The sequence below is a fragment of the Dendrobates tinctorius genome, unplaced genomic scaffold, assembly GCF_039654945.1.
Source record: "Dendrobates tinctorius isolate UK_male_01 unplaced genomic scaffold, ASM3965494v1 ptg000086l, whole genome shotgun sequence".
NCBI lineage: Eukaryota > Metazoa > Chordata > Amphibia > Anura > Dendrobatidae > Dendrobates > Dendrobates tinctorius.
Window position 1 is genome coordinate 2,275,899 of NW_027361754.1, and position 18,546 is coordinate 2,294,444.

At 45.0% G+C, this 18,546-nt stretch overlaps 1 long non-coding RNA gene across 1 annotated transcript in view; it reads left to right on the plus strand.

Annotated features, from left to right (window-relative positions):
• The window catches only part of LOC141098034 (uncharacterized), a 44,111-nt gene extending 33,889 nt beyond the window's left edge, over positions 1 to 10,222 (plus strand). The window contains exons 2-3 of the long non-coding RNA XR_012234120.1: positions 1,424 to 1,624; positions 9,528 to 10,222. This is a non-coding gene — a long non-coding RNA (uncharacterized lncRNA). The remainder of the gene's footprint in view (positions 1 to 1,423; positions 1,625 to 9,527) is intronic.
• Positions 10,223 to 18,546: the final 8,324 nt, after the last annotated feature.

An 18,546-nucleotide genomic window follows, 5' to 3' on the forward strand; every position in this document is an offset into this window, starting at 1 on the left:
CCTGGCTTTGTGGAATGTGAAGTAGTCCTAGGTGACTGGCGTGTTAATGATTCCGCAATAGCAGGACTTCAAGCTCTCACCAAAGGAAGAAACAAGGATGATGCGAAGGCCTGCCGAGAGAAATACAGCAAATATTTTAACGGGCCTGGTGCAGTTACTTGGCAGCATCATATCTAGTGTGCTACTGACCATATTTAAACATTTGTTTTTTTATTTGTAAAACATTTTTCCAATATATTTTGGTTTTTTTTTTAATTTACAAAGGCTTTGTCGTTATTTAAAAAAAGTCACGTAACGCAGTGGTCTGCTATGTTACATATGTGTGACTGAATGATGTGGGATATTAGGGTTAGTACTCCGACGGCTTTGATGGGATGATATGTGATATTTGGGGTTGTAGTCCGGTGGCTTTAATGGGATAATGGGGGATATAATGGGTATTAGTCTGGTAGCTCTGACACACTGGATGATGTGGGCTATAAAACAGTGAATGTGTCTATGCGTAGTGGTGTGGCTAGACACTAATTGTTCAAATCAAGAAATGCTAATTTTATTATGTTTGCAATATAAATATATCTAGACACACACAAAACTCCAACACTGCACAAACGAGCGTTCCCGTCCCACCATAGACACAGTAACGGGTATGCGACACTTTGAGAACGCAGTTGCGTCTCCGTGTGGAAGCCATGTTGTTGGCTCCCTTCAAGGACGCAGTTGTGAAGCCTATAGGAGGAAGTATGGCAGCAAGGCAGCGTTGTTCACCGTGGGCCGAAATGAGGTATCTGGTTCAGGAGATGGATGGGTGTGACTATGGCTATGAGGACTTCCATCCCCATCCCATGCTCCACAAGCCAGCTGTGTTGCGGAGGATACGGCGAGGCTTGTCCCGCTGCTTTGGGGTGAAGCGCACAACTACCCAAATCCGTAAAAAGCTGGCGGACCTGTGCTTCCGCTCCAGAGACCGCCTCGCCAGCATTCGTAAACAAGTCAGAAGGGATCGTGGTGAGTGTTGTTGATTGTCATTCATGCAGACTTATTTTCATATTAGATGTGCATCATGTTAACATACATTTGTATGACAAGGTTTTTTTTTCTTTTTTGTTTTTACGGTCATCGGGCTTTACTGGTGCGCAAAAAAAAAAATTTTTTTTTTTTTTTTTTCTTGGGAATATGAACACACAGGACCACAAAAAAAAGTCTCACCATTCTGTCAAAATTTTTGTTTATTATTTTGGTATCGGTCACTTTTTTATTTTTTTTCTCTACTGGTCCATGTGGACTCCAGCTGATGAAGTTCATTGTGACATTCAGCTACCCACATAACAGTTGCACACGCTTAATAAAAAGTTGCCAAAGCCCATGCCCAAAAGCCCAACGCAAGTTGAAGTAGTATTGCGCTCAATATTTATGTTTTCACCAGAACCAACGGCTCCTGCAGCACCACCAGCCCCAGAAGCACAGCCAAGTCCGCCACCCTCAGGACCATCGCCAGAACCAGACCTTGCAAGAACCCCCTCGCCAGCTGCAACACTGCCTCCGCAAATTGGCTCATCAGCATCATCCCCAAGGGATGCCTTCTCTCCGGCGTCACTCCGTGACGTTGGTGCAGCCTCGACCTCCGGTAATTGAAATACAAAGAACTATAATTGTGTATAGTAACAGTCTGAATCATTAAATGGTTGCCTTGTTGGATTAAAGAATTGGGAAGCCTGATACTGGGGGGGGGGCCCAAGGTTCATGTTATGGGTAGGCTCAATCCTCCTCCTCGGGGTGCTGATAATAGGCTCTTGCATCGGCAGCCATGAGTATTGGGACCTCTAATACAGCTGACGTGTCTGTCAGTTTACCGACTGCCGCTTTATTTAAAGTGGCAAAATAATCCTTTCCTCATGCTACCTTTTCATTTGATCCAGTGTGCGCAGTCTGTCATCGACCAAGTGTGCAAAGCCGCCAATGGGTCGTTTGTCCTGCTGAGTCAAAATTTTCTTAGCCAAATCAACAAAATCTGGTAACGTCGGGGTGGTGGCCTTTCGTTTGCGACGAGATGAGAGTCACCGAGAAACAGTAGAAGGTCCAGCTTGTTCACTTGCCTCCTCAGTACTGATAGGCGTCCTGTCCTCAGTAGTGATTGGCGTCCTGGGGATGTCCTCACTGCCACATGTTGTTGGTGACAGATCTTCACTACGATCCTGCAAGAACAGAAAATGCATGTTAAAGCAGAAAAAAAAAACTTACCGAACACCATAAATCTATACCCAAATGCAGTAATACATTTCCATTGCATGTCATGAGCAGCGGACACGTGCACTGGAAAATAATGTGAGGGCGGGACTAGTACAACAGGACACGAAATGGCATTCACCATTGTTTAAAAAAAAAAAAAAAGAGTATAGCCTAAAAAAATTAAAGGTGTATACTTATCCGTAGTGGAAGGGATAAGTTTTTGAACCTGGAAAATTAATCATGTTACATCTGAGTTACTCATTTCTATTCAACTATGCCATGTACATATTCATTTTAAATTTAATTTTGAGGGAAGCAAATAAGACACTTACATCGGCGGCACAGGAGTCAGGCTGTATCACGGTTTCTTCTTCCTCTGGCTGCGACATAGAACTAGACATCGGCCGTGGTACTTGGTCGCGGGTGAACTCTATCAAGTGGTAGTACCACAACCTTGGTACATACACGTCTTCGGTACCGGCCCCAGACTTCGTTGACTTCTCTACCTTGTTAAGTTCTTTTTTATACACGGTCCGTAGGCCCTGAATTTTTTTCTTAACAACGGTCTCATCCACCGTGTCACTTGGATTTTGTTGTTTGAAGAGGACCACGAGTTTTTCATAAGCCTCTTTTTTCTTATACTTGTTGCTATAGTCAGCCGATTTGATCTTCCACAGGCATGGCATGGAGCGATACAACTCAATCAACTCGCGAATAAACTCTTGGCTATTGGATGACATCTAAAAAAAAAGATTAAAAATGGTTAAAACGTTACATTACAGGCAAAAAGCATATGGACACAATGTGCATACAAAATGTAGAATCTAGTTATAACGTCATATATATGATGGCAGAGCTACGAATTGAAATGCTACAAAATAGCAACTATGGCGGGGGCGGGCGCAGCAGGAAAACTAAAATGGCTGCCCAGGCTGTTATGAGTTCATTTTCTCCTTCACCTCTGATGTCTGATGAACTCCCTCTGCTGGTGAAAGGAGGTAGTGAAATTGATCTGGATGGGAAATACCTGTCATCTGAACAGGTGGAGTGTGATTGGATATCCGGAATTTCTGAGTGGATATAAGGCAGCCGACGCCCTGCAGGGCTGCTGGTGATCCTTTCTGCTCTGAGCTCTGGCATCCAGTTTAGTTCCTGTCTACTAAAAGCTAAGTTTTTGCTCTGCTATTTTTCTATGAGATTTTGTCTGTTTACTTAGTGTTTGTGTTCTGCCTGCCCTGGTTGGGACGGGCTGAACTCCATTTTTGTCTCTGATCAGTTGATCTCTTTGCTCTGTCTTCAGAATATACCTGAGTGCTGATATAGTGATTTTGAAGTCTAGTGACTTCAGGGCCTTTTCTATCAGACGTGTTGGACATTATTTTTGGCAGGGTTTTTTGCGTGATTGCAGCCAGCATCTTTTCTGTCCTTTCCTATCTAGTTAGTTGGGCCCCATCATTTGCTCAGCCTGTCTTTCTGTCTGTGTTTGTGTTTTCATCTGTTTTTCACCGACAATACATGTTGGGGGCTGTCTATTGCTTTGGGGTCTGCTCTGGGGCAGTTTAGATTTCCCCTTTCTTTCTTTAGGCTTATTTAGCTCTCTGGCTGTGACGAGGGGTCTAGGGCACCGTAGGAATCCCCCACGGCTACTGTTAGTTGTGGTGAATAGGATCAGGGGTCTGCAATCCGCTAGCTACCAACCTCTCCGGTTTTCTGGACTTAGCTTGTGTTTTTGTTTTTTCCTCCTCCGGTGACTCATTCATAACAGAATCACCAGCCATACCGCAGATTCTAGGGTACTCAATAGCAGGAAAGAATTGTAAAAAAAAAGTGTCAATTTTTTTTTTCTTTGTGTATATTTTTTCCTCTATTTCTCTGAGGCCGTAGGGGGAATTTTTTCTCAATGGAGATTAAGCAATTGTCTGATCGTGTGGAGCAGCTCACTGCTGAAGTGCGGGGAATTTCCGCCTATCTTACTCATTCACATGCTGCTGAACCAAAGATCCCTACTCCTGATGTGTTTTTTGGGGATCGGTCTAAATTTTTGAATTTTAAGAATAATTGTAAATTATTTTTTGCCTTGAAGCCTAACTCATCGGGGAGCTCCGCGCAGCAGGTTAAAATTGTCATCTCTTTGCTGCGCGGCGATCCCCAGGATTGGGCGTTTTCTTTAAAACCTGATGATCCTATTCTAACTAATGTGAACGCATTCTATCAAGCCTTGGGGTTGTTGTATGATGAACCTAATGCTATTGATCAGGCTGAAAAGGCCCTGTTGGCATTGAGCCAGGGTCAGGATTCTGCAGAGTTGTACTGTCAAAAATTCCAAAAGTGGGCGGTCCTTAGTACCTGGAATGATGGTGCCTTGGCAGCTCTCTTTCGGAAAGGTTTGTCAGAAACCGTAAAAGATACTATGGTGGGATTTCCTGTTCCCTCTGGTCTTGACGATTCTATGTCATTAGCCATTCAGGTTGATCGGTGTTTGCGTGAACGCAAAACCGCACGAGAGGTGTTGCCACCTGTTGAACAAATGTCTGAACCTATGCAGTGTGATAGAGTTTTGTCTAGGGCGCAACGTCAGGAGTTCAGAAGGCGTAATAAGCTGTTTTTTTTTGTGGAGATGCCTCTCATATTATTTTTGTCTGCCCTAAACAAGAGAAACATTTTGCACACAGATTTGCTGTGGGTGGTGTTCAACCTAAGTTTCTTCTGGCAATTGCTCTGATCTGCTCCCTGTCCACATTTTCCGCTAAGGCTTTTGTGGATTCGGGAGCAGCTCTGAACCTCATGGACTTGGATTTTGCTAAACGTTGTGGGTTTCCTATGACACCTCTGCGGACGCCTATCCCTTTGAGGGGTATTGATGCTACTCCTTTGGCGAAGAATAAACCTCAGTTTTGGACCCAGGTGGTAATGCAGGTCGCCCCAGACCATCAAGAAAATTGCAGATTTTTGGTGTTGCATAATTTGCATGATACCATTGTTCTGGGGTTTCCTTGGTTGCAAATCCATAATCCAGTTTTGGATTGGAAATCTTTGTCTGTGGTGAGTTGGGGTTGTTGGTGTGCCCTTAGTGATGCTCCTGTTTTCTCCACCTCTCCCCAGTCGCATGATGTTCCTGACTATTTGGCTGATTTTTATGATGTATTTAGTGAGAATAAGTCTGCGTCTTTGCCTCCTCATAGGAGTTATGACTGTGCAATTGAACTGAGCCCGGGGTGTAAATTTCCCAAGGGTCGACTTTTCAATTTATCTGTACCCGAGCACGAGGCTATGCGGTCCTATATTAAGGAGTCGTTGGAGAAGGGTCATATTAGACCATCCTCTTCACCATTAGGTGCTGGGTTTTTTTTCGTGGCCAAGAAAGATGGTTCATTAAGACCTTGTATTGACTATCGTTCACTCAACAAAATTGCTGCTAAATATCCGTATTCGTTACCCCTGATTTCTGATCTATTCTCCAGAGTTAAAGGTGCTTGCTGGTTTACCAAGCTTGACCTCAGGGGGGTGTATAATCTTATTCACATTAAGCATGGGGATGAATGGAAGACAGCATTTAATACTCCAGAGGGACATTTTGAGTACCTGGTGATGCCTTTTGGGCTCACTAATGCCCCTTCTGTTTTCCAGTGCTTCATGAATGATATTTTCCGTTACTTTGTGGATAAATTTTTGATCATCTATCTGGATGATATTTTGATCTTTTCCAGGGATTGGGACTCTCATGTGGAACATGTTCGGACTGTGTTCCGGATTTTGAGGGAGAATTCCCTGTATGTCAAGGGATCGAAATGCCTTTTTGGGGTACAGAGGATTTCATTTTTGGGATTTATTTTGTCTCCGTCAACTATTGAAATGGACCCGGCCAAGGTACAGGCCATTTATGATTGGGTTCAGCCCACTTCTTTTGAAGGCCCTCCAGAAGTTTTTGGGTTTTGCTAATTTTTATCGTAAATTTATAGCTAATTTTTCTGGTATTGCCAAACCATTGACTGATTTGACTAAGAAGGGTGCTGATGTGCTGAACTGGTCTCCGGAGGCTGTTTCTTCCTTTCAGGAGCTGAAGCGAAGGTTCACTTCTGCTCCGGTCTTGCGGCAACCTGATGTCTCACTCCCGTTTCAGGTAGAGGTGGACGCTTCTGAGATTGGTGCAGGAGCTGTTTTGTCCCAAAAAGATCCGGTAACATCTAAAATGAATCCCTGTGCATTCTTTTCCCGAAAGTTCTCCCCATCCGAACGTAACTATGATGTGGGGAATCGAGAACTGTTAGCCATGAAATGGACATTTGAGGCGTGGAGACATTGGTTGGAGGGAGCTAAACATCAAGTCGTGGTCCTTACTGACCACAAGAATTTGATTTACCTGGAGTCGGCCAAACGCTTGCATCCTAGACAGGCTAGGTGGGCCTTGTTTTTCACACGGTTTGATTTTGTGGTCTCTTTTCTTCTGGGCACTAAGAATGTCAAGGCAGACGCCCTCTCTAGGAGTTTCTTTGCTGATTCTCCTATTGTGACCAAGCCTGCTACCATCTTAGGTGAGGGGGTAGTTCTTTCTGCCATCTCGCCCAATTTGAGACGTGCTCTGGAAGAGTTTCAGGAGGACAAACCTGAGCGTTGTCCCATTGGAAAATTGTATGTTCCTGACCAGTGGAGGAAGAGAGTAATGTCTGAAGTTCATTGCTCCGCATTGGCTGGTCATCCAGGTATTTTTGGTACTAGAGATTTGGTGAGTCTGTCTTTTTGGTGGCCTGCCTTGTCTCGTGATGTCAGGAATTTTGTGCAGTCCTGTGGGACTTGCTCCCGGTCTAAACCTTGTTCTCGCTCTAGTGGGTTGTTGATGCCTTTGCCGGTGCCCAGGAGGCCATGGACCCATATTTCAATGGATTTTATCTCTGATATGCCTGTCTCTCAGAGAGTGACTGTTATTTGGGTGATTTGTGATAGATTCTCTAAGATGGTCCATCTTATACCACTCCCTAAGTTGCAATCTTCCTCAGAGTTGGTGCCCTTGTTTTTGCAACAGGTGGTTCACTTGCACGGGATTCCTGAGAACATTGTATCTGACAGAGGAGTTCAGTTTGTTTCTAGATTTTGGAGGACTTTCTGTTCCAAGCTGGGAATTCAGTTGTCCTTCTCCTCTGCGTTTCACCCTCAGACCAATGGGCAGACGGAGAGAGCAAACCAGACTTTGGAGTCGTATTTGAGATGTTTTATTTCTGCTGATCAGGATGATTGGGTTTCATTTTTGCCCTTGGCTGAATTTGCTTTAAATAATAGAGCTAGTTCTGCCACTTTGATGTCACCTTTTTTTTGTAACTTTGGGTTTCATCCTCGATTCTCTTCAGGGCAGGTGGAGTCTTCTGCCTGCCCAGGTGTTGACACTGTGGTGGAGAGAATGCACCAGATCTGGGACCAAGTGGTGGATAAGTTGTCTCTCTTCCAGGAAAAGGCCCAGCGGTTTTCCAACCGGCATAGGACCATTGGTCCCCGGTTTAAGGTGGGTGAGATGGTTTGGTTGTCATCAAAGAATATCTCTATGAAGGTGGCTTCTCCAAAGTTTAAACCGAGATTTATTGGACCTTACAAGATTTTGGAGATTCTTAATCCAGAACTCGATTCGATTGGCTCTTCCTGTTACATTCAAGATCCATAATGTGTTTCATAAAGTCTCTGTTAAAGAGGTTTGTTGAGCCAGTAATTCCTGTGGTGGCACCTCCTGACCCTGTATTGGTTGAAGGTAATGTGGAATATGAGGTTGAGAAGATACTGGACTCTCGTCTGGCTAGACGGAGACTCCAGTATTTGGTTAAATGGAAGGGTTATGGCCAGGAGGATAATTCTTGGGTCTCTGCATCCGATATTCATGCCGAAAGATTGGTTCGTGCTTTTCATTGGGCCCATCCTGATCACCCTGGTGGCGTGGATGAGGGTTCGGTGACCCCTCCTCAACGCTGAGGTACTGTTATGAGTTCATTTTCTCCTTCACCTCTGATGTCTGATGAACTCCCTCTGCTGGTGAAAGGAGGTAGTGAAATTGATCTGGATGGGAAGAACCTGTCATCTGAACAGGTGGAGTGTGATTGGATATCCGGAATTTCTGAGTGGAAATAAGGCAGCCGACGACTTGCAGGGCTGCTGGTGATCCTTTCTGCTCTGAGCTCTGGCATCCAGTTTAGTTCCTGTCTACTAAAAGCTAAGTTTTTTCTCTGCTATTTTTCCATGAGATTTTGTCTGTTTACTTAGTGTTTGTGTTCTGCCAGCCCTGGTTGGGACGGGCTAAACTCCATTTTTGTCTCTGATCAGTTGATCTCTTTGCTCTGTCTTCAGAATATACCTGAGTGCTGATATAGTGATTTTGAAGTCTAGTGACTTCAGGGCCTTTTCTATCAGACGTGTTGGACATTATTTTTGGCAGGGTTTTTTGCGTGATTGCAGCCAGCATCTTTTCTGTCCTTTCCTATCTAGTTAGTTGGGCCCCATCATTTGCTCAGCCTGTCTTTCTGTCTGTGTTTGTGTTTTCATCTGTTTTTCACCGTCTATTGCTTTGGGGTCTGCTCTGGGGCAGTTTAGATTTCCCCTTTCTTTCTTTAGGCTTATTTAGCTCTCTGGCTGTGACGAGGGGTCTAGGGCACCGTAGGAACCCCCCATGGCTACTGTTAGTTGTGGTGAATAGGATCAGGGGTCTGCAATCCGCTAGCTACCAACCTCTCTGGTTTTCTGGACTTAGCTTGTATTTTTGTTTTTTCCTCCTCCGGTGACTCATTCATAACACCAGGCCACTGCGTATGGACACAATGTACATACAAAATGTAGAATACAGTTTTAACTGCATATATATGATGGCGGAGCTAGAAAATGAAATGCTTTAAAACAGCAACAGCAAATGGCGGGGGCGGGCACGGCAGGAAAACAATAATGGCTGCCCATGCCACTGAGTATGGACACAATGTACATACAAAATGTAGAATACAGTTATAACTGCATATATATGATGGCCAAGCTAGAAAAATAAACGCTACTAAATAGCAACAATGGCGGGGACAGGCACGGCAGGAAAACCAAAATGGCGGCCCTGGCCACTGCGTATTGACACAATAGTCATCAATTTGATCTGCAGTGTAAAAGATTTTAAAATATGGACAATTGTGTTATGTAATATAAATAGGTGACCTAAAATAGGTAACGCTACAAAGTTACCAATTTTACACTCCAAACAAAGCCTACCTTAGATGGGACCAAAAATGCAGAAGGTCTTGGGAAATCAACTTGGGTCTTGGGAAATAGTGTTGTTGCTTCTTAAACAGGGTCACTGAAGAAAGCCGCGTAGCAAAATCCACGAAAACCACACTTGTGACTCACACGGGAACGATGCTGGTATACAAAAATCCACAGCGTTGAAAAGGAAACGCTGAAGCACACCCATCGACATCTGAATCGGTACATTACAAGCAGTGTGACAAGGACCCAACGACCGACGAGGTCGTTAAACAGATCGCTGATCGTTGCTGCGTCGTTGAGGAGATCTGACTGTTTGGAAGCTAACTAGCGACCATGCAGCGACGCACCAACGATTTTTGCCAGATCGTATCGTTTTTGGGATCGCTGGTGCGTCGCTATGTGTAACAGGGCCTCTAGTCACACTCAAGCCCTTACCAAATTTTTATTTCTGGCTGCCAAACAACCCATAGCATTAGCTTGGAGAAAGCCAGGCCTTGACTTGTCTGAAGTTGAAAAAGGCCTCTCCTGGTACATGATTAATGGAAAACTATCAGCTATACTTACAGATAAAGTTGATAAATTTGGGAAAGTGTGGCTCCCCTGGGCAGAATATGCCAATCATACCCTCTTTGCCACTGCTGTATTCTGCCTAAATGCTCAAAATTCCCCTGACTCTACTTGAGTTTCTCTACTGGACTTGGACACATCACATCCCCACCTCGGACCTCCCCCCTTCCCTCCCTTGTCTTTTTACCCTGTTGTTTGTTTATTGTTTGTACCCTCTTACATATGCATCTCTCTAAACTAATGTTTGTATTATGATTTTCTTTATTTACCTTATCTGTTAAATTCAATAAAAATTTATTGTTGAAAAAAATTGGGTTTTGTAAATTTTGTTGTAAAAATGAGAAATCGCTGGTCAACTTTTAACCCTTATAACTTCCTAACCAAAAAAAGTGTTTAAAAAATTGTGCTGAGGTAAAGTAGACATGTGGAAAATGTTATTTATTAAGTATTTTGTGTGATATCTCTCTGATTTAAGGTCATAAAAATTAAAAGTTTGAAAATTGCAACATTTTCTAAATTTTCACCAAATTTCCATTTTTTTACACGAATAAACGCAAGTTATATCAAAGAAATTTTTACCACTATCTTGAAGTACAATATGTCACAAAAAAAAATCTCAGAATCAGTGGGATCCGTTGAAGCGTTCCAGAGTTATAACCTCATAAACTGACATTTGAATGGTATAAGATAAACGGAGCAGGTCAGATATGACCTTGGTCAGATGCGACATCATTTGAAGTGGCACATCTTTAAAGTGTTACATCAGAAATATCCCAGATTGGTAAACCATGGTATATTCTCCTTCATGCTGCCATGTCCTGATTATCTACTTTCTTCCACGGGTACGTCTGAACCCTCTTAATCCAGAATTCCCACTGCACCCCTGAACCCCATGCATTCCTCATCCTCTGTTTTTTAGCTGGTACATCTGTACTCTATTTTTGTCCCCTAACTTTAATTCCATGTATCATACTTCAAACTTACTGTATGCATATTGATATGCCCATGCTCCTCACACCTAGTCTTATCCTTCCATCTTACTCTACCTCTTCAGCTTTGATGTCAAGGTACTGTCACACTAAGCGATATCGCTAGCAATATCGCTATAACTTGTGACGTTATAGCAATATTGCTAGCGACATCGCTGTGTCTGATACTTACCTACGACCGGCTCCCCCGCTGGTTATCGCTGATCGCGCGAGAACGTCCTGGACTGTTTCTCGTCGTCAGCTTCCTGTGGAGAGACGAGCGACGAGCGTGGACGCGGGCGGGAGGACGCAGGATCGCCTAGTGTGACAGGTAAGTAGCGACCCCCGTCCCCAGCGATGTCGCTGGGGAGATCTGCCTGTGTGGCAGTTCACTAGCGACCACTTAGCGATGCTGGTACATCGCTAAGTGTGACAGTACCTTTAGTCAAATGTCTATTAACCTCAATCTGTTAATTGCTCCCTGCTGTGAACTGTCCTCCTGCCCCCTTCTACTCCTCCCTCTCTCTCACCTGGCTTCATTTCATGGACATTTGAATGGTATAAGTTGAACAGAGCAGGTCAGATATGACCTTGGTCAGATGCGACATCATTTGAAGTGTGACATCAGAAATATACCAAAAATAGTCCATAAATCGCTCATAAGGTAAGAATAACCACTGCTTTCTAATTTTAATTGCCTTTCTTTTCTTACCCTGCTCTTTAACCATGCTTACATTTGCCCTCACCTTTTTTGCTCCACTAATCTTCACTCTCCTTCGCTATCCCCAAACCCCTGCACCCTTGAACCAAATAACTATCTCCCCCTCTGCCTTACCCCCCTACCTCGCTTCATCTGCAGACATACTTCTTAACCTCAGACCTCTCCTACTAAAATATAATACAAGTCGATCACTCTCCCTCATCCACCTGCTTTTCCTTTCTCTGCTTCGTCTCACTGCTGGTGACATATCCCCCAATCCTGCGCCCCCCGCCTCATGCATCCCACTAATCCTCACCCCTATCTTTCTCACACTAAGAGAAACTGCAACCCCTCACACTTAAAACCTGTGCCACTGACCCCCACCCTCCCGCTCCCTCTCTCTGGAGCACTTTGGAATGCCCGCTCCATCTGCAACAAGCTCCACAAAATCCACAACCTCTTTACCTCCCGCAACCTTTCCTTCCTGGACCTCACTGAGACCTGGCTGACATCCCCTGACACAGCCTCCCCTGCCGCACTGAGTTACAACGGCCTCCACTTTACCCACACTCCTCGCCCGGGCAACAGACATGACATGGTGGAGTGGGTTTCCTTATTTCTAAAAACTGCTCCTTTAACCCTATCCACCCCCCACCCTCTCTTATCCTCCCTTCTTTCAAGGTTCATTCTGTCCGTATCTACTCTCCCTCTAATCTCCAAATGGCTGTCATATACCGACCACCGGGCTCAGCCACTGCCTTCATCGACCAATTCTCACCCTGGCTCCTCCACTTTCTCTCTGCTGGCATCCCCACCATCATAATGAGGGACTTCAACATCCCCATTGACACCCACCAGCCAGCAGCCTCCAAACTCCTGTCATTTACCTCATCCTTTGGACTTACTCAGTGGTCCTCCACACCCACCCACACAGACGGACATACATTAGACCTCATCTTCACCAGCCTCTGTTCCCTACCTAATCTCACAACCTCTCCCTTCCCCCTATCTGACCACTATCTAATCACCTTCTCATCCTTGTCCTTCTCACATGCCCCCCATGTCCAGCCACTAGCGTATCCTCGCTGAAACCTCGCACACCTAGACACTCACAAACTCTCAGACTCTCTTTTACCCCTGTCCTCCATATCTTATCTCCATGATACGGACACTGCCACCGCTTTCTACAACGCCACCCTCACATCAGCCATAGACTCAGTCGCCCCTCTCATGCATGGCAAAGTGCGACAAATCAATAGGCAACCTTGGCACAACAACCTCACCAAAAAAACTTCGACAAGCATCCAGCGTAGCGGAGCAGCGTTGGAAGAAAACACGCCTGCCAGACGACTTCACTGCTCTCAAACAAGCTACACTTGCCTTCAAATCAGCCCTCACCTCTGCTAAACAGACCTATTTCACCAACCTTCTATCTTCATTATCCCACAACCCAAAACAACTGTTCAGCACATTTAACTCTCTCCTCCGCTCACCAGTGCCACCTCCAACTCCCCTCATCTCTGCCGAGGACTTTGCCACCTACTTTAAAAACAAGATCGACCAAACAAGGCAAACCTTTACTGTTCCACCACCCCAACCACTCCACATACCGGACCTCTGCCCTTCCCTAATTACCTCCTTCTCCAACATCACTGAAGGAGAGCTTATCACACCTCACCACCTGTACACTTGACCCCATCCCTTCCCACCTGCTCCCCAACCTCACTAACACGCTCATCCCAGCCCTAACCCATCTCTTCAACCTATCGCTGTCTTCTGGTACCTTCCCCTCTGCCTTCAAACATGCCACCATCACACCCATTCTCAAAAAAACAAACCTTGACCCAACTGTTATGCCCAGCTATTGCCCCATATCACTGCTCCCGTTTGCTTCCAAACTCCTTGAACAGCATGTCCATGCTCAACTTTCCTTCCATCTCTTCATCTAACTCCCTCCTTGACATCCTCCAATCTGGCTTCCACCCCCACCATTCCACTGAAACTGCCCTGACCAAAATTACTAATGACTTACAGCCAAAGCTAACAGACAATTCTCCATCCTCCTTCTCAACCTGCCCTCTGCCTTCAATACAGTTGACCACTGCCTACTGCTACAGATTCTTTCTTCCCTTGGCATCAAAGACCTTGCCCTGTCCTGGATTGCCTCATACTGTACCTTTCTGACCGCACATACAGCGTTTGGAATTCCCACACTACCTCCTCATCCCGCCCTCTCTCTATTGGAGTCCCCCAAGGCTCTGTCCTGGGGCCCCTACTTTTTCCATCTATACCCTTGACCTAGGATAACTCAAAGTCCCATGGCTTCCAGCATCACCTGTATGCGGACGACACTCAGATCTACCACTCTGGCCCAGATGTCACTTTTCTGCTGTCCAGGATCCCGGAGTGTCTATCAGCCATATCTTCCTTTTTCACACCTCTCTCGCTTCCTAAAACTCAATGTAGACAAAACTGAACTCATTATCTTTCCTCCATCTCACGTATGTTCCCTAGCCAATCTATCTATTATGGTAAATGGCATCACGCTTTCTCCCGCACTTGAAATCCGCTGCCTCGGAGTAACTCTCGACTATGCCCTGTCCTTCAAACCGCCACCTCCTGTCGCCTCCAACTCAATCTACTAAAACTCTTGTACATGCCCTCATCATCTCCTGCCTTGACTACTGCAACACTCTGTAGCCTCCCTGCTAACTCTCTTGCACCACTCCAGTCTGTCCTCAACTCTGTTGCCCGACTAATCCACACCTCCTCGCTGCTCCCAATTCCCCAACGAATCCAGTTCAAACTACTAACACTGACCTACAAAGCCATCCACAACCTGTCTCCTCCCTATATCTCTGAACTAATCTCCCAATATCTTCCCTCACGTAATCTTCCATCCTCCCAAGACCTCCTACTCTCCTCCACACTTATTCGTTCCTCACACAACCGCCTACAAGATTTCTCCCTAATATCCCCCATCCTCTGGAATTCCATGCCTCAACACGTCCAATTATCCACCACCCTCGGATCCTTCAGCCTGAAATAACCATTCTGCCACCTCACAACCGCCCGAGCTGCCGCCTCATCACCACCAGAGCTGCTGCACCCCCGACCTTCTGTCTCTTCCCCACTATCCCGTAGAATGTAAGTCCGCAAGGACAGGGTCCTCACGCCTCTGCACCAGTCTGTCTGTAAATTTGTTTACTGTTAACGATATCTATAACTTTGTATGTAACCCCCCTTCATGTACAGCACCATGAAATTAATGGTGCTATATAAATAAATAATAATAATTGTAAAAATTGACTTGGTCATTAAGTACAAAATTGGCTCTGTCACTGAGGGGTTTAAAGAACCATCTGTTTTATGGGAATCATTCCAGATTTTTTGTAGCTCCAAAGTCGATGGAAATATTTTAACAACCATAGGATCCAAATACCCATGTCAGTCATAGTGCCCCCATAATACATACAGCTATCCTGCCACCATAACACTGACATTCTGATCTGGCAGTGAGGTCTCTGCTTATTTTGTCAGTCTTTTGATGTAGGTAGGACATTGCAGGAGTGTTGTTGTATGAGTATTCTATATAATGTAATCTGTAAGCTTCAGATGTTTTGATCCCTAATTCTCCTCTATCATATTTGAATGTTTCTTTTTGGTAATAAACTGTTAACTAAATATGCCAAAAGACAAGGTACCTGAGTTATTCTATGGTGGCAGTGAGATATACAATGCAGATAGGAATTACAAGACAACAAGGTAAAAATAAGATGAGAGAAAGTACCGCATATGATGGCAGAATATAGAGGTTTGTAATGAGAGGACAATAGTGGACGAGCTGAGGAATCAATGGTGACAAGAGAGGGGAACAAAACCCGATGGCCTGAAATGGGCCAACTTAGAGGACAAATGGTCCTGTCTGATCCCATGCAGGTCACTTGACCCCAGAGCTTACATGGAGGGATGGAATTTTGCCTTTAAGAAACACACAGTCCATATATCCACAACAACTTCTGATTAGTAGGTTATTTAAAAAAATGGCACAAGTTTAAATGTGCAGCTTGGACAGACAACCTCCGCAATATGGATTGTAATATACAGTTCAGTGCAAACATTTTAGGCAGGTGTGGAAAAAATGCTGCAGATTTATTTTTACAATTAATAAAATGCAAAGTGTATGAAGAAAAAGAACAATCCAAACCCATATTTGGTGACTGCATGTTGCCTCCATCATCAGTATCTGGAGACTGCCTGTCACATCCATCATCAATACCTGATGACTGCCTGTCACCTCCATAATCAGTATCTAGTGACTGCCTGTGGCCTCCATCTTCAGTATCTGGTGACCATTCATTGCCTCCATCTCTTCTCATCACTTGAACACAGGTTATGGAGGATATTCGCAGGAGGTTGTTCCAAACATTTTGGAGAATTGACCCCAGATCTTCTGTGTATGAGGCTTGTGCGGATCCTTCTGTCTCTTCATATGATCCCAGACAGACATGATGATGTGAGATCAGGACTTTGTGGGGCCGAATCGACACTTCCAGGACTCCTCCACATTAATGACATTGGCTGGATGTTGGGGGGTCATTGTATATCTACAGAATAAATTTAATGCCAGACACCTCCCTGATAGTATTACTTGATGGGGAAGTATCTGCCTGTGTTTCTCAGCATTGAGCACATCATAAATTTTGACCAAATCCCCAACATCATTTGATGAATTGCAGCCACTTGCAGGACCTTCCACCATTCTCACTGCAGACCATCATTATTGTGCAGTTGTCAAGACCTTCTGTAACAATGGGCTTTTATTGCAGCCATTTATTCCACATTTTACTCTTCAGTTCAGAGACCTGCTGACACTTTTCTTCCCCTTGGTTCCTATATTTTTGTTCATAGTTCAATTGCTTGGCCTTGTTTCCATGTGGAAGGTCTGGTATTTTTTTTACCACAATTGTTCCATGAAGACCACTACTGTCCAGACATCAACTTTGGCCAGAGTCACACTTGCGTGAAACTCAGAAGAGTCTCACATCTCAATACCCGGCACTGCCGCTGGAACTCGGGACCGGAGCGCTCAGCTGCATAGAAATACATGCACCCGCACACTCCGGCCCCGAGTGCCGGCGGCAGTGCCGGGTGTTGAGATGCGAGACTCGTGCAAGTTTCTTGCAAGTGTGACCCCAGCCTTAAGGTGTAGCTGGTTCCATTGGTTGCTGTCAGTGCTCAGCTGATGGCACTGCTATAAGACATCTGCTTTCAAAGGGAAGTAAAATAATGTCTCTTTCATGTATTTCCTTGGCTGACAACTTTGTCTACGTCCCTTGAACAACACATATTGAAAGCACAGTCTGCCGTGACATCTTCACCTCAGAGAGACATTGCTGATGCAGTATAACCACCTTGTATCTTGTTGATGAGCTCTGTCTTGCCATGGTGACTGACCTGTGCCATGAAACTGTCTTCCACAACCTCACCTTTTGTAGCAGGATATGGTTGCTGCTTAACAAGTTTTAAGTCTCCTGCACATCTGTTTCTCTGACCCCAGTGATACCAACAGTGAAGCATAGCGGGTTCTCAATGACTCGCACAGTGAAGAAAACTAACCGACCGCTGCGCTCTGCAAACGACTTTCGACTAACCTCTGTACTAATCCGCACCTCCCACTCCTGACTCCAATGCGCCAATCCTCTGGAATGCTCTACCCCAAGAAATTAGGACTATCCACAATTTACACAGCTTTAGGCGCTCCGTCAAAACGCATTTGTTCAGAGCGGCCTATCACGTTCATTAATCAGTCATTTTATGTGTAAGGCTATGTGCCCACGTAGCGTTTTAAAACGCACAGTGAAAACCGGACTCCTTCCCAGAAATCGCGCGTTTTTTTCCGTGCGATTTCACTGCGATTTTCTCAAGCACTTTCCAAGCGATTTGAAGCATCGCTTGGAAAGTGATTGACAGGTTGATCACACTCGTCAAACAGTGTTTGACAAGTGTGAGCAGCTTTTTACTATTGAGGCCGCCTATGCGGCATCAATAGTAAAAGATAGAATGTTAAAAATGATAAAAAAATAAAAAAATCGGGGTATATTTACCTTTCGACATCCTGCGCTGCATTCCCAGGCCTCAGCGTTCCCAGCGATGCCTTGCGAGACCTGTGATGACGTTGGTCTCGAGTTACTATAGCGATCTCGCGAGACCACGTCATCACAGGACCTTGCCGCAAGGCATTACTGGGAACGCTGTGGCCCGGGATGGCAGTGCGGGACGTCAGAAGGTAAATATACCCCGATTTTTTATTTTTTATTCTTTTTTTTTTTTTTACAGGGGTATGGTACCCAGGGCCTGGAGGGACAGTCTCCTCTCCACACCTTGGGTACCAACTGCACATGAGATGCTTAACTTCACGCATGGTGGGCATAGCCACATGCGGGAAGTAAGCGATTCTCATGCATTCCTATGGGTGCGGAATCGCGGCAATTCTTTGCGATTCCGCACAAAAGAATGATCATGCTGCAAATTTTTCCGCGATGCGATTCCGCCGCGGAAAAAAGCCCAGCATTAGCACAGCATGTGCAGAATGCCATAGGATAGGAATGCATGGGGTGCGTTCTGTGCACGATTTTGAAACGTTTTCGTAGCGTTTTTGCACCGAAAATCGCGGCAAAAACGCTTAAAAATCGCTATGTCGGCACACAGATTAAAGGGCATGTCACACTAAGATATCGCTAGCAATATCGCTATAACTTGTGACGTTATAGCGATATTGCTAGCGATATCGCTATGTCTGATACTTACCTATGACCCGCTCCCCCGCTGGTTATCGCTGATCTCGTGAGAACGTCCAGGACTGTTTCT